The sequence below is a fragment of the Podarcis pityusensis genome, assembly GCF_964106645.2.
Source record: "Podarcis pityusensis genome assembly, chromosome: 3".
NCBI lineage: Eukaryota > Metazoa > Chordata > Lepidosauria > Squamata > Lacertidae > Podarcis > Podarcis pityusensis.
The window spans coordinates 82,784,104-82,799,439 of NC_138026.1; positions in this window are offsets into that span (position 1 = coordinate 82,784,104).

The following is a 15,336-nucleotide window of genomic DNA, read 5'->3' on the forward strand; positions in this document are numbered from 1 at the left end:
TCTTTGTCTAATAATTTAAAAATGCAAATTGGGTCATTAGTGTCAGACTTCAAAACCACACCTAGAATAAGGAACTCACAGCTGCCCTACATAGCCAATGAAGACTCTACCCAGGTACTAGGGTGAACCTGCCCACCTTGGCTAGCTGTTGATTCATGTGAGAGGTCTATCTTCTCCCACTCAGCTTTCTGGTGTTACTTTGCGATTGTTTTGACTTCTTTCCCTTTCCTCCTCCCTATTAATTTTAATTAAAAATAAAGCAATTGGGTCTCTCACTTTCTATACTCAAACAGCTGCAAGGAGGCTGTTTTGAACCTGAAATGCATTTGCCTGTGATGTCCTTAGTGCAAGACAGAAATCAGAACGACACATTTTTTAAATATATATTTCAGGAAATGTAGTTTTTACATTTAAGTTATGGACATCAGGCGTGCATACATAAAACCCACCACCCACAACCCTGGTTTAAGTGTCACTAGTGAAAATGGCTTAAAGCCTCTATTTGCTTTTAACGCTAAAGAAGCAGCCCGGCAGTATGGCTATCACACTGTCCAGGGCATGCTTTTCTTTTCTTTGGCCAGCAGGTAAGTCTTGTATGCTTAATATGTCCAAACAACCAGCAGGACTATTGGCTAGCTGCCCAAGACACTGGAATATTTTGTCTTCCTGTTTCTAGTCTAATCTTCAGCACCCCTGGTCTTATCTGTTCCATTTTTTCTGGTACATGCACTTAATTTGTCTGCCTTTGGCATAATCCATTGAGGCCTGGTGTGGTGTCCTGGCTTTTTGCCCAATGTGAATTTTATCTGATTTAGGCTTATCTTTCAACCTTGGAATGGGTCCTGATCTAGGCAGACGTGGTCCCTGACTGTACAATTGTAGTCTTACTCCACTTTTAATTTAGTTCTTGCAAGCAGCAAATGAAGTGATAAGCCTATGTTGGGACTGTACCACATCATACTTCAGTTGCAGTTCAAATGATGGAATGCTCTTCTGAAAAAATTATAATAAATCCCTGCACACAGATAGATAGATGTTGGGAAGAATAATTTTAGCCTGGCCTTTCCCCTGTCATGCCAATTTTCTATTAATTGAAATATTAATTGGGGTATTGGGGTGTGAGGTGTGAGGTGTAAACCCCAATTGTAGTCAGAAGTGGTATAGCTCAGCCACAGAGTAACCATCATATGCTGCCCACTAAAACTAGGACTTTGTCAAATGGATGTTGACAGTATGCTTGGTTCTCTCACTATAGCAAGTTGATCATGAGAGAGGTCCTTCCACCTTTAGCCCTTTCTGCCTCAGATGCACTGAAAAGACCAGAGAAGCACATATTCTGGAAATAGTCAATGTACAAAGAAAAAGAATCTGCAAATCATAGATATGTTAAAGAAGCAAGAGATCAGAATGCAGTCATATAAGCTAAGACTTATCAGTGGCCACTAGCCATGATGGCTATGTTCTGCCTCCATTGTTGGAGGCATTATGCTGGGCACCACAAGTGGGGAGTGTGCTGTTTCACTTAGGTCCTGCTTGCGCGCCTCCCATAGGCAGCTGGTTGGCCACTGTGAGAACAGGATGCTGAACTACGTGGGCCATCAGCCTGATCCATCAAGGCTCTTCTTAGGCTCTAGGAAGCCCTTTTAGTCCTCAGACTTCATGTAAACATCTTTAAAATGGAAAGGATAATTAGGGTGTTGGAATGGTGATGCAAGAGGATTGTAAAATACATCACACAAACAAGGAGGTTTGGATGCAGAGAGACCGTAGCACAAGCAGGAGTGTCTTATACTTTCACAAGGAGGGAGAGAGAGACCGTAGCTCAAGCAGGAGTGTCTTATACTTTCACAAGGAGGGAGAGAGAGACCGTAGCTCAAGCAGGAGTGTCTTACGCTTTCACAAGGATGGTGTCTGTGATTTCCCCTTCTAAATGCACCTTGAGCTGCCTGCACTGCTTAGCACGCAGTTCTAGATGGTCTTCCATCTTCAGAACAACTTTGCAGTAGGCATGAGACAAGGGCCTATCATGGGAAGGGGCAGCCATATTGTGGCTAACCCAAGGAATTCTGGGAACTGTAATCTGATTAGGATGTCAAGGATTCCCTTGAGACCCTCATTAAATGACAATTTCTTGGGGAGAGGGAACATTTGTTAAACCCGTTTAAATACCTGTGGTGTAGACATGTACTCAGTCTCAAATGTTTTTATACTGCCAGAGCTCCAGCAAGACCATCATCTAACAACAATGCAGAACTACTATTGCAAATACTGAACATGACAGCTCTATGTCTTAGCTTGATTTTTGCCTTTGTGAGAGTTCAAAAATAAAAAGTACAGAGTGACATGCAGAAGGAATGTGAGTGGGTGGGGGTAAGAAAGAGAGAGATGGCAGGCTAAGGAATGGAACATATACCAGACTTCATTTGAAAGCACGTTCAGTTGAAGAGACATTGCCTTAAGGTTCCAGTTGTTACCCACCATGAAACCAGTGAGTCACCCCAGCTAAATTATAGGATTATTCACCTATTGAACAGGCTAGATGCATGTTTGCTTATCTTACTGGATCAAGATATAAAGCAGTGCTTTCTTTAAAAAATCATTCTCACCGAAGAATCTTCGGTGACCTGGAGGACTGACGTCTTGCTAAAGCCATCACCCTTTTCAGAAGGACAGAATATTTATCAATGTATTTTCTGTAAACGGTTTCAACACTAGCAAGTTATTTGACAATGGCAGACCAGGACTTGAAAATGGAGATAACGAGTAACCTGATTCTTCGTAGAGGCTGTAAAGTAATTGTAGGCTGCAGAGGTCTGTGGTTTTAAAATATATATTTTTCCAGATACTGTCTTGATCCTTATCACAATAGCGAGACAGCCACTTTATGACCAACTGCAAACACATCTTTTGAATAATAATAAAGAAGCAGGCCTTTTGCATATGCGCACATACTTGGGAGTGAGCGCCACTAAATATCTGTGTGACTGACTTCTGAGAAGGGTTGCATAGTATTGGGCTATGCCTTCTGCAATTCTGCTTCCTTCCTCTCATATATTCTCTACTCTGCCTTAAATATTTCTGTAGGCAGTTGAAGCTGTTCCATTGCCGGATAAAGTTTTGGAAAGTGTCAGTGTTAATGTAAGCAACATCGCTTGCCCAGATTGCTTAAATATCCCATTCAGAATACAGTGTTTCAGCCTGGCTTATTTTGGATCAGACTGTATATAGCAATTTAACAGGTGTGTGCATAATTGAAATTCATGACTGTTCGGCTACAAAAGAACCTTTACCATCAAATTATGACTGTGTAGGGTTAGGCATGCATGGCCTTAGCTGTTACACCCAAATGACTGCAAATATGATTCTACCCTAGAATTTTAAAGCCACAACCTATCCAAACTGAAGAGGTCAAAGTGTTCAGGTTTAGATCAGATGTATATTTTGGGTTTGGGAGCTCATGGGTTCAATGAACTGCTAGCATTGCCACCTGCTGCCTAATGCTCTCGCCCCTTGCCAAGTAGCAGCAGCATTTATTTCACTTATTTATTACATTTATAAATATGTGAAAGAGTGGTGTACAAGTAAACTCTGAGGCACTCAAAGCAGCATATATAGTTCTCATCCCATGTATTTTATCCTCAGAACAACCAGGTGAAGTAGGTAAGTCTGAGAGATAGCAACTGGTCCAGGGTCACATGAACATCATGTCTGGGCAGGTACCATTCTGAAACTATAGGCTGAGGCTGTGGAACTGACACTGGCACCACATAATACTCGTTCCACACTATTATGGAAATTGATCTTTTAGTGTGGCAGCACCTACACTTTGGAACTCCCTGCCTGTTGGCACCAGACAAGCACCTTCGCTGTACTCTTTTTGGTGCCTGCTTGAAACAGACACAGAGGAAGGTTGGGGTTCAAGTAACCACTTACCAAGTAGTAGTGGATGACATAATCATGCAGATACCTGTCTTCTTAATTCCACGAGTGACACCTGCAGTAATCTGATTTACTTGGTGGTTCTTACGTTTATAAATTTCCCATTAGTTGGGAAGAAGAAGAGTTTGGATTTGATATCCCGTTTTATCACTACCCGAAGGAGTCTCAAAGCGGCTAACATTCTCCTTTCCCTTCCTCCCCCACAACAAACACTCTGTGAGGTGAGTGAGGCTGAGAGACTTCAAAGAAGTGTGACTGGCCCAAGGTCACCCAGCAGCTGCATGTGGAGGAGCGGAGACGCGAACCCGGTTCCCCAGATTACGAGACTACCGCTCTTAACCACTACACCACACTGGAAGCTTCTGGTTCAAGAAGGGTTTAGTCATGGGGCTCGTCCATACTTCTGCTTGCCCCATGCCTAGAAAGCACGGGTCTGAGGCATGGGTCCAAATGGTTTTGTCTTGCCACTTTCCCCTGGAAAACTCACTTTTTAGTGCTAAATCTGAGCAAATGTCAGTCTGGAGGAAACCCCGTTTGATGTTTGCTCTGATTCAGCAGTAACAAGGCAGGTTTTCCTGGCGGAAAGTGGTGGGGCAAGCAAAGTGTAGATGAGGCGTCATGCTGCATAGTGGTAAGCTTAGAAGGAACACTGTATTCTTGTTGCATAAATGGTTTTCCAAGGGTACAGAGAGTTGTTAAACCAGAAACCAGTGTGACGTGGTGGTTAGAGGGCTAGAACAGGGCCTGGAAGACTAGGGCTCAGCTTGGGCCAATCATTGTATCTTAGCTTAGCCTACCTCGCAGGGTGGTTATGAGGATAAAATGGAGAGAAAGGGAATGATGCATGCCACCTTGAGCCCCCTGGAGGAAAGCTGTGATATAAATCTAATTTAAAAAATCATCCTCCTCCTTAATTTTTTACTGAAACTGCTGTATAGTAGTGGTTCCCAAAGCTCACCCGCCAGACCACTTGGAAATTGCTGAGGGGCATGATGGACAACTTAATAATTCCTTTGCCTGTTGTAGCAATTGTAATGTGCTGTGATAGATGATTCATGATTTTCAGTTGTATTTTTACAGACACACTGCGGACCACCTGAATTGACCCATGGACCACAATTTGGGAAGCCCTTCTTCTATAGTATGCATAGTTCATTTGACAGTAGTAGCTTTTTCCCCCTCCAGCTGAGGGAAAGTGAATTTTACATTTTCATATTTACTTTGCATTGATTTTGCTATTGGATATAGCAGTGTTGGGCTCAAACCTTTCCTTCCGTTTTAGTCTGCCGGCCTGCAATAACCATTGTGTTGGTGTAAGCAACGCAGTTGGTATAAAGATGCTTCCCAAGACATTTAACAGATCACTTTGTTCTGCAGTGTGGACAGAAGTGAGGCGTGTTGAACTGGTTCAAAACCAGCATTTCTGCCTCCATTAACTTGAAGAAGCTTGTCAGTGACTTCAATGGAACAGAAGGCTGCTTTGAACTTAAATTTCTTTTGAACGTTTCTTCCAATAGGGTTAGTAAGCAAAGTGGCTTAATGGCCATTTATTATGTGGGTGGCTGAGTGGGCACAGTCGCCAAAAGACGTCTGGCAGCTGACCCTGTGAGTTAATAACCATTTCTGCAAAGATCAAAGGAGCCTCATCTGTAACCAGCTGTCATTCCTGGTAATTTGCTTTTTCCTGTCTAATGTCCTAACATGTATTAATGATTTATCACTCTTTGAGAGCAGTTACCTCTATTGCTCTCTCTTTAAATGCATGTGCATTTGTATATGTATATGTATATATCAGCACAGCTATTGGCTTGTTATGACTTTAGATTTGTAGGTGAGCACCACACAGTCCTCCTGTCATGCCAGCATGTGACAAAGAGACAGAACCCAGAAATTGGCTATTATATATGTGTGATGGTGATAGAGCTATGAAACTTGGCAAGAGTGCTGACCAGTCTTGAATGGTCAATACTTCCCTGCCTGTGAGGTCCAAGAGAGCATTTGGCTCCCATTGCTATTCATATGAAATTTTGGGAGAACTTGATTTGAAGTGAGGCAGCATCTGTACATTCAGGGTGTCCAGCTTTAGCTGGGTTGGTTACTAGCAAAATGTAATCCATAATAAATCGGGTACAAAATATATTGCTGTTTTATTCAGTTTTTAAAAACAATTCATTTCAGGATCTGTGCATACAACTGCACATGATGATAAACCCATGTTTCTTGTTTTGACTGAATTTCACCTGGAATGAAAGCTAGTCATTTTTTAAACATCTGGAGATCAGGAGGACACACACAGCTTTCCCTGCTATCTGAGACTGTGTATTCAACAAACATCTGTTATTTCAACTTCCTTGCCTTCCATTGTTTGATCCAGTCTTGCCAATGTGCACTTACCCAAAGTGTTCACCACATTCTAAACCAATCTCATTCTATTTCTTGTGGCTGTTTACAGTGTGATCAGATGGACTGTGCTCAACAGCACTTTTAAAATATCCTTGGCATGTGCTCTATCCTAACCACTCATTCCCTTTTCCTTGACCTCCCTTTGTGGAGAGTCTGGAATGTTAAACATTTCTTGTGGGTCTGCCCAACCTTGTACTTTATTTAAACTTACTCTCCCATTCCCGTTTTCTGAAGCACCTTTCAAGATTGTCTCTTTTCTCTTCTAAGTCAAAGAGCTGTGATCATTGATTCATGCAATCTTTGATTTTGCATGTCTCTTCCTTAACAGGAAGTTGTTGAGTGAACTCATTATTGTTGCATGTTTTGGGAATCAATGTGGCATTTTGAAAGCGGCAGGAATTTTATTTCTTGAAAGCAGATGTATTTTGATGGCAGAAATGAATGGCTTGTTTATTACAGGAGTGGGGAAATGATGGAATGTAGAGAGCTTTCATGTTACATGTGATTTATTTTTGATTGCATTTATATCCCATCTTTCTTCCAAGGAGCTCATTGTGCTGTACATAGTTCTCCTCCTCCAAATTTAATTATCACAACAACCTTCTGAGGTAGGATAAGCTAAGTGTGAGTGACTGGCCCAAGGTCATCCAGTGAGCTTCATGGCTGAGTGTGGATTTGAACCCTGGTCTCCCAGGTCCATGTCTTGCACTCTAACCATTACAGTGGTACCTTGGGTTACCCAAAGTGGTAGCTCAGGTTAAGAACAGTTTCAGGTTAAGAACGGACCTCCAGAATGAATTAAGTTCTTAACCCGAGGTACCACTGTATACTACACTGTCTGGTTGTGTGTATGGAGGAGTGTATTGCACCTCATCACCACCACAATGCAGACAGCCTTATTATTTAGTTAAGTGGTCCTATACCTCTTCGTTTAGAAATTCCTAGCAATCATCACAATCTGGTGGTTGTGTGCAAGCTTCAGGCTTTGCATTTTTCTTATGGCTGCATTCATTGTTTTCTTTACAAATTTATTTTAGGAAAACATCTTACTTGTATTAATAAAGTTGGGACAATATCCATGTGGCCAACAACATGTGCCAAGAAAAATGGTTTGGCTACTTCTTCCCGCTGCATGCATTCATGTGTGGTACTGGCAAAAAATGACCTCTCTGAGCAGCAGGTGAAACCCATGCAATTTAAGAAGACTGCTTGAAATGAATTCCTTTTGTATATTTTAAAGCAAAGCAGCAAGAAACTTTCGTCATACTTATGAAACGTATTAGGGATGAGCTCCCCTGATCTCTGTGATAGGTTGGATTCTGTAGCTTTATTTTAGATTAATTAATATATGGAACTGGCGGAGATGACTGGCAGAATCCGAGACCAAGGTGAAGAGTTGGTGGAAGAAGATTGGAAAAAAATTAAAATTTATTTACAGAAACATTGCAAGATCCAGGAATGCTAGAAGGATGTTGGAATGAAGCAATGTGGTTTTAGCAGAAATGATATAAAAGATTAGGTAAAAATTGATTTTTTAAGTGGTGAAACGAGAATGTAAAATTATAGTACACTAAGATAAATTATTAGGATAAAAACCAAGCGGAAAGGATTTGCTGAAATATTTAACTGAACTAGAATACAAAAAAGGGAGGTGTGAGGAGGTCAGGGAAACAAGTTAATGAAAGATAAGACATGGAAAGATGGAAATGTTTTTAATTGTTTATACTTTTGTATTTTGTATTTTTTGCTCTCTTTTTTTCTTTTCTTTTTCCTTTTCTTTTTCTCTTTTTTGTAACTTCTTTGAAACTCTAATAAATATTATCTTTAAAAAAAAATTTAATAGCAGTTCTTAGAATGTATATGAGGCTTTAGAGCATCAGTGGGAAACCTGTGACCCTCTGGATGTTGCTGAGCTTAAATATACCTTTCTGAAGAAACCAGAGGCCTCTCTCCTGGGCATTGTCGGCCAATTGGTGCCAAAGAAGGACAGAACTTTTTTTATGTATGCTACAACAGCAGCAAGAATACTCATTGCAAAGTATTGGAAGACACAAGATCTACCCACTCTGGAAGAATGGCAGATGAAGCTGATGGACTACATGGAACTGGCAGAAATGACTGGCAGAATCCGAGACCAGGGAGAAGAGTCGGTGAAAGAAGACTGGAAGAAATTTAAAGACTATTTACAGAAATATTGTAAAATTAAGGAATCTTAGAAGGATGTTGGATAGAAACTAAGTGGTTTCCAGCTGTAATGCTTTAAGAGATACGAAAAAAAAAGGTTTACAAATGGGTAAAAGCTTAATGGTAAGGATTTGCTGAACTAACAAACTGAACTGGAATACAAAAAAGGGAGGTACGAGGAGGTCCGGGGAAATAAGTGTAAGGAAGATATGTTTTGGAAAATTAACGTGTTTTTTAACTGTTTTTATTTTGTATGTTTCTTTTTATTCTTCATTTTTTTGTTATATCTTAAAAACTTTATTCTTTTTTCTGTATTTTGTATTTTCTTGTATTTTTATTTTTTGTTTTTGTAATTCTTGTACTCTTTGAAACTTTAATAAATATCATTTTTTTAAAAAATGGATGTTGCTGAACTACATCATATTGACTATTGGGCAGGCTGGCAGGAGTTGGTGGAGTCCATCAACATCTGGAAGCCCACAGGTTCCCCAGCTGGGCTTTAGAACAGGGGACTCCAACTCCCATCAGCCCCAGCAAGCAAGGCCAATGGTCAGGGATTATGGGAGTTCAAGTCCAAAATATTTGGAGGGCACTAAGTTGGCGACCCCTGCTCTAAAATCTTCAGAGGTTCACATACCTCATCTCAGTAACTAGCAGTGAGTCACCATCCCTTTCTATTTTCAAAGTCAGAAAAAAACCAGCCTCCCAATTGTTTCCTAATCCATGTACGCACAACTGGAAACACTCCTATTCAAATGCTACAAAATACATAGCATTTAATATACAGCATGCCTCAAAATTCTGACTTTTTATCTCTTTGTGAGAAAAAGTACATGGCTTAGAAAGCTCACTCCTTGCTTTAAGCACCCTTTATAAGAGCTGAGGAGAGGAACTCTATTGGCACACTTTGTGGGAACAGATGGCTGTAAAGCATGTTAAAGACTAACTAATCTGTGATAAGTCCTTTTGAGAATACTCTCTGAGTTTTTTAAAAATCTTGTTCTCACTGACAAGATATTTGTTAAAAAATAAACAGTGGGGAGATATAAACAAAACCTGTGCACACATGCTATTATTTTCAGTTGCCTCCTTGAACATACATTTTAAAAACAATGTCTTGAAAGTGATCTTAAAACTTGGAGTGGTTGCTCTAATCTACATTAATTATTATAGAAACAAAAATGGAAAGTGATTCATTCCTGGTTAATTCACCCAGAGTGAAAATAAAAAACATAGCAACTCAGCTTGGTTCTTTTCCTTGGCCAGCGTCACGCAGTTGCTAGAGTTAGGTTTGGAAAACCAGATGGAAATCTCTGCTTATGCAAACCACGGTTGCTTGCATAGCCTGGCTGACATCACAGGGTTATAGGCAGGATGAGATAAGGATATTTTGGAACATTCCTTAATAGTAAAAAGAGCAAGTTGCCTCCTGAAGGCAGAGTGATTCATATGGCCCTTTTGAACCTGATGTGGTCTCGTTGACTGGAGCCCTTTTCAATGATGAATGTAGGTTTAAGTTTAATTTCTTCTGCAGGGAGGCGATAGTGGTGTCAGACAGTAGCCCATACCTAAAGGCATTTCATAGACTGGATCCAAACCTGTGGAACTCCCTCATGACTGAGATTAGGCAGGCACCCTCCTTGTTGAACATCAGGTGCACAACAAAGACTTTATTATTCCATCAGGTATTTTAAGGTAGTGTTTGGTTTTATGGTGAGTTTTTACTGTTTAATCCTTGGTGTGGTTTAATTTTATGCACATCACTTAGAAATCCTAATGATTAAATGGTATATAAACACAATAAATAAATAAATAAATAAATAAATAAGTAAGTAAGTAAATAAAATTATTAAATAAATAATAAATCTATCACCTTAAATAAATAATAAATCTTCTTACGTTCTTCTTACTCCATTTGGCTGGGTCTGATGGAAGTTGACATTCAACAACATCTGGAGGGCCACGGGTTTGCTTTCTCCGGGAAAGGCAACTCTGAGGCAGCTGCTTCAGCTTCTACCTCAGATTCTCCCAGTGGCTGTGTGTACTACAGGACACAGCCATAAAACAGGCCTGCATGACTTAATATTCACCAAGCAATGAATTGTAGTCTGCAAAGTGCTTGATGCTTCTGTTTTTTTTTTCCTCAGAAAAGAAGAGGTGTGCTGAGATGCTGGTGGGTCATCAGCACCATCCACGATTGGCAGGTTGTGTTTGGGTTGTCTGCACGCCTGACCTACATCAGTAATGCATTAATGAGGAAATGGAGGAGTATTGCACCACAAATGAAATGCAATGGGGGGTGGGGAGGTGGACATGGATTGTTCATCTGGGGAAACCCTGAGGACATTTGTATACAAGTAGTACAACTGGGCCCCCTCCCTGCTGACAAACATCGCTTGCACATGATGAAAAGGTTGCATTGAGGGGAATAGGACAAATATAAGCTAGGCAAGGGGACTAGTGGGAGCAGCTGGATTTCAGAGAGAGGTTTGTGGAGGGAGTGGGGGGTAGGTTGAGTGGATAAGATTTAGATATGGACACAAGCTGAGCCAAACCTCTAAACCGACGTTTCTTTTGAGTAGTATCTAAATGAAAGCCCCTAAACATAGACTCATCTGCTCGTGCCAAGGAAGCACAGGCCACTAAAGAACTAAAACACAGCCTGCATTTCTCAGCGGTGGCTGTGAGCTTTGTAACCAGATGCTGACTGTCTCTTTCTTCTGCTCCAGTGTGAGACTCAGCATGACACAGAAAGCGCTGGAAACACAGCTGAGTTTTCATATGGCCCTCAGGTGATAAAAAGGACCATTGCCTGTAATGAAGAATACACACCAGATCTCCTGATTTCCAGCCCTTTAAATCAGCAAAGGAGAAATAGGGAAGATAGTGGCAGAGGAGAAAGCCAACACAGTAGACCCATTCAAAGCCTGTTCTGCCCTGTGTGGGTAGGTAAGAAAACACTTCCCTGAAGATAAAGGGCCAGAAATGTTTGAGTCCAGCATGGTGGCCATATGGTGTTCTCCCCCTCCCCTCGTCTACCAGAGCATGCAACCGGCAACACAAATTCTTTAAATTCATCTTTTTATACATAAAATACATTCAGATGGAAAGATTATTTGGAAACTTTGGAAACTGTTCTTGTTTTTATAAAGATTATTTACAAGGGAGTAGAGGCTTGCTGACACTGGATAAATTTCTTGGCTTCAGTGTTCACATTGTACACCGGCCAGTTTTCTCTCAATGACTCTTTCCCTCAGGGGAATTTACTTTTGTGTAAATATTCTTAGGATCAGGTGTTTTGTTCAAGTTTGCTTGTTTGTTTTACCTGTAGCCAGGTAGGAAAAGAACTTAATTCTGTGCAATACAGTTTCAAGTATCAATTGTTTCCTGAACATGTGATGGTTTATGGTAAAATGGAAAAGTATTTCCTAAGCAGGAATGGAACAGCATTTTAAGTGTAAAAACCAGTCTGGTTCAAACATTCCCATTGAAGTCTAAATCTGGAAACAAACATATTTGTTGAAGAGAGTTCAGATCTCTCAGGGTTTTAATGTGGCAGGATTTGTCCCCTCAACTGGTAATCAAATAGTGTAATTGACTTCCATTGGTCAGTCAAATGCTTGCTTCAGAGAAAAACTCATTTTTGAAATGGTTTCTTCAACATCTGCAGGCCTCTACCCACCACAGAGTAAAAAGGCTGATAATCCAAATATAGATTTAGTGACGATCCAAAGAGCTGAAACAAAATCAAACTCAACAGTCTAAACAAACTCAACTTTATATTTTGGCAATGTATGCTCAATGATAATGTTTGGCTTTTTCCTTTTTAACTGTCGCCTCTTAGAAGATAGTTTAGCACTTATCTCCCTTAGTTCAAAGGTGGTTTTAGAGGGTTTGCTGTGGAATTCAAGATACAGAGATTTGTTTACAGGTTGAACATACTGCCCTTTCATCTTTTGTGGAATCTACTCTCCTGATGTTTTCTTTACAGTATTATATCCGGGACTTTTAATTGTACCTTTTCCTCTCATTTTTTGCATGGATAATAATAATAATAATAATAATAATAATAACAATTTATTATTTATTATTTATATCCCGCCCATCTGGCTGGGTTTCTCCAGCCACTCTGGGTGACTCCCAACAGAATATTAATAATAATAAAATGTGATAAAACATCAAACATTAAAAACTTCCCTAAACGGGCCTGCCTTCAGATGTCTTCTAAAAGTCAGGTAGTTTATTTCCTTGACATCTGACATCTGATGGGAGGGTATTCCACAGGACGGGCACCACTACCGAGAAGGCCCTCTGCCAGGTTCCCTGTAGCTTCACATCTCACAGTGAGGGAACCGCCAGAAGGCCCTCCGTGGATGTAAAGGCCTATGCATGTAAAAAGAAATGGATACTTCTGAGTCTTTTAATATATTTATGTACCTTTAGCATAACACTTCTTTGAGTGTTTGCCTTGCTTCACCTCAGTACTTTTTAGTGGGATTTATTCACACATTCAGTTGCAAGTCATCAAATGGTAGTGTGTGTACATGCGTGAACTGTCCCAGCATTTCACTCAGTCCAAACCTGTGTACACCATAGTGTGCCTACTACAGCAGTTGTGTGTCTGGAGTGGGTAGAAACCAGGGAGGGTTGAGAAGGAGAATCATTGGTGTTGTGTGTGTCAATCTGATCAGCATTTTAAAGCAGGGATGGGGAACCTCAGATCCAGGGATCTCCCTATTGGACCCCCAGGTCACTTGGCTGGCCATACCTCTCTCCAGCGACACCCTTTGCCGGTCCTGCTTTGCATGGCTGGAATGAGTCCAGGTTCTCTGTTATGTACTGAAGTTCTCACCTTGGGCCAGCAGGGGGATACTGTAGATAGTTATGCAAATGAAGGATTGAAAAGTGACGTTCAGTGATTGGATAGTTTTGTATGCAAATGAAGGATCGAAAAGTGACGTTCAGTGATTGGATAGTTTTAGAACGTTGCAACAGTTACAGTTGTTCTGTAGCTCTATATAAGCAGGCTGACTGAGCTCCTCAGCTTAGTTCTGTTCCAGCTTACAAAATAAAGAGCTGCTTTGGAGAAATCGCTGTGTCGTCTGCTATGTCAACCCACAACTTAACACTCTCCATCCCTGTTTTAACTCCATAACCCCAGTCTCCTGATTGCAAATATGGCAGCCCTGCATAGGAAGGAATCCACCAAAACATACAGTAGTTGATATACACCATGCATTCTTTGTCAAGTTCTGTATAACTTGAAAAGAAAGGAGGGTGTACAGTAGCAGTGTGTGGTGGTGAGTGTCACTGTTAACTTGATTGTAGGAGAGAGAAAAATAGAATTTATTGTTCCTGGCCTCCTTCCACTTTACTGTTCTTACCTATAAAACATCTATTGTGGCATTTCCTACTTCCTATGGGTCTAGATCATTATTTGATACACAGGGGAATTTCATCTAATAAAATATGAAATAGGAGCTGCCTCAAGGAAGAGAAGAAAGTAATGCCTACAGTCAATCTCAGGCCATTCCTAGCCTTTGACAGCTGTTTCCCTCATGTGAGAAAAGTCAAAAGCAAGTCAAAAAAAGATGTTGAAGTTTATACTTTTGGGCTCCCCTGACACTGAAAGATTGTTCTTAAAGAGATACAGGTAGTGAAATATCAACAAACAGCTCTCCACATGCAAGACAAAAATTTGTCCATTGACAAATAAGTTTCAGCTCCAGATGTAGTAAAAAGAGTTCCCTGCCCTGTGACTGGTGCCCACTCGGACTGTTAGGAGGCAACAGTACATGCAAACATAGCCAATGGCAGGCAGAGCTAACTATTTCCAGTTCCACCCCATCCTCCTGACAACTGCTGCCAGTCAGAGGCAATAATCCTTCGCAACATGGACCAGTGGTTTGACAAGACAGGTGTTCTTGGTCAGTTAGAAGGCAGAACAGGGAACAGGGATTCAGCCTGTGGTGGGTGGTGTAATTCCAGTGGTGTGTGGTGAAATCTTTCGTAGGGGAACAGTTAGGGCCAGAGGCATCAGCTTGTGAGGGCGATTGGTGGGGGGCTAGTACCGTGAGTGTGAGCATTGTGTCTCCCTCTCTAAGCCAGACAGAAACTTCATGGGCTTTGGGAAGGAGACGCCAGGCTTTTGGCAGAATCCTGGAGTCCTTCTGGCTCTTTCCTCAAGCTGGGCATGCTTTTGGAAGAAGGTGGAAGGACTCTTGGAACTGTCAGATCATCGTGCTTCCCTCCCTAAGCCGAGCAAAAGCTTCCCAGGCTTTGGGAAGCAGGCACCAGGGGAACATTTAGATTTTATGTATGCAAATAGTTTTAATTGCATCAATGTTTAATTGTATTTTAATAAAAAAAAATTCTATATTTTTAGTGGTTCTTGGTTTTGTCTGTAAACTGCCTTGTAAAGTGGTACCAGAGGTCCGCTCTTAACCTGAAGCACCACTTTAGCTAATGGGGCCTCCCGCTGCCACTGTGCCACCGCCACACAATTTCTGTTCTCATCCTGAAGCAAAGTTCTTAACCCGAGGTAATATTTCTGGGTTAGCGGAGTCTGTAACCTGAAGCGTATGTAACCCGAGGTACCACTGTATCAGGGAAAAGGTGGGGTATAAATTAACAACAACAACAACAACAACAACAACAGTGCTATTTTTCTAGAAAAGGAGATGTCAGAATAATGGCAATGGCACCCACCTGAGAGGTGCCAGAACTGAGTTCCAGTGAGTTCCAGCTGAAAAAAGCCCTGAAGAATAATAATAATAATAATAATAATAATGACTAAGGATACAGCACTTT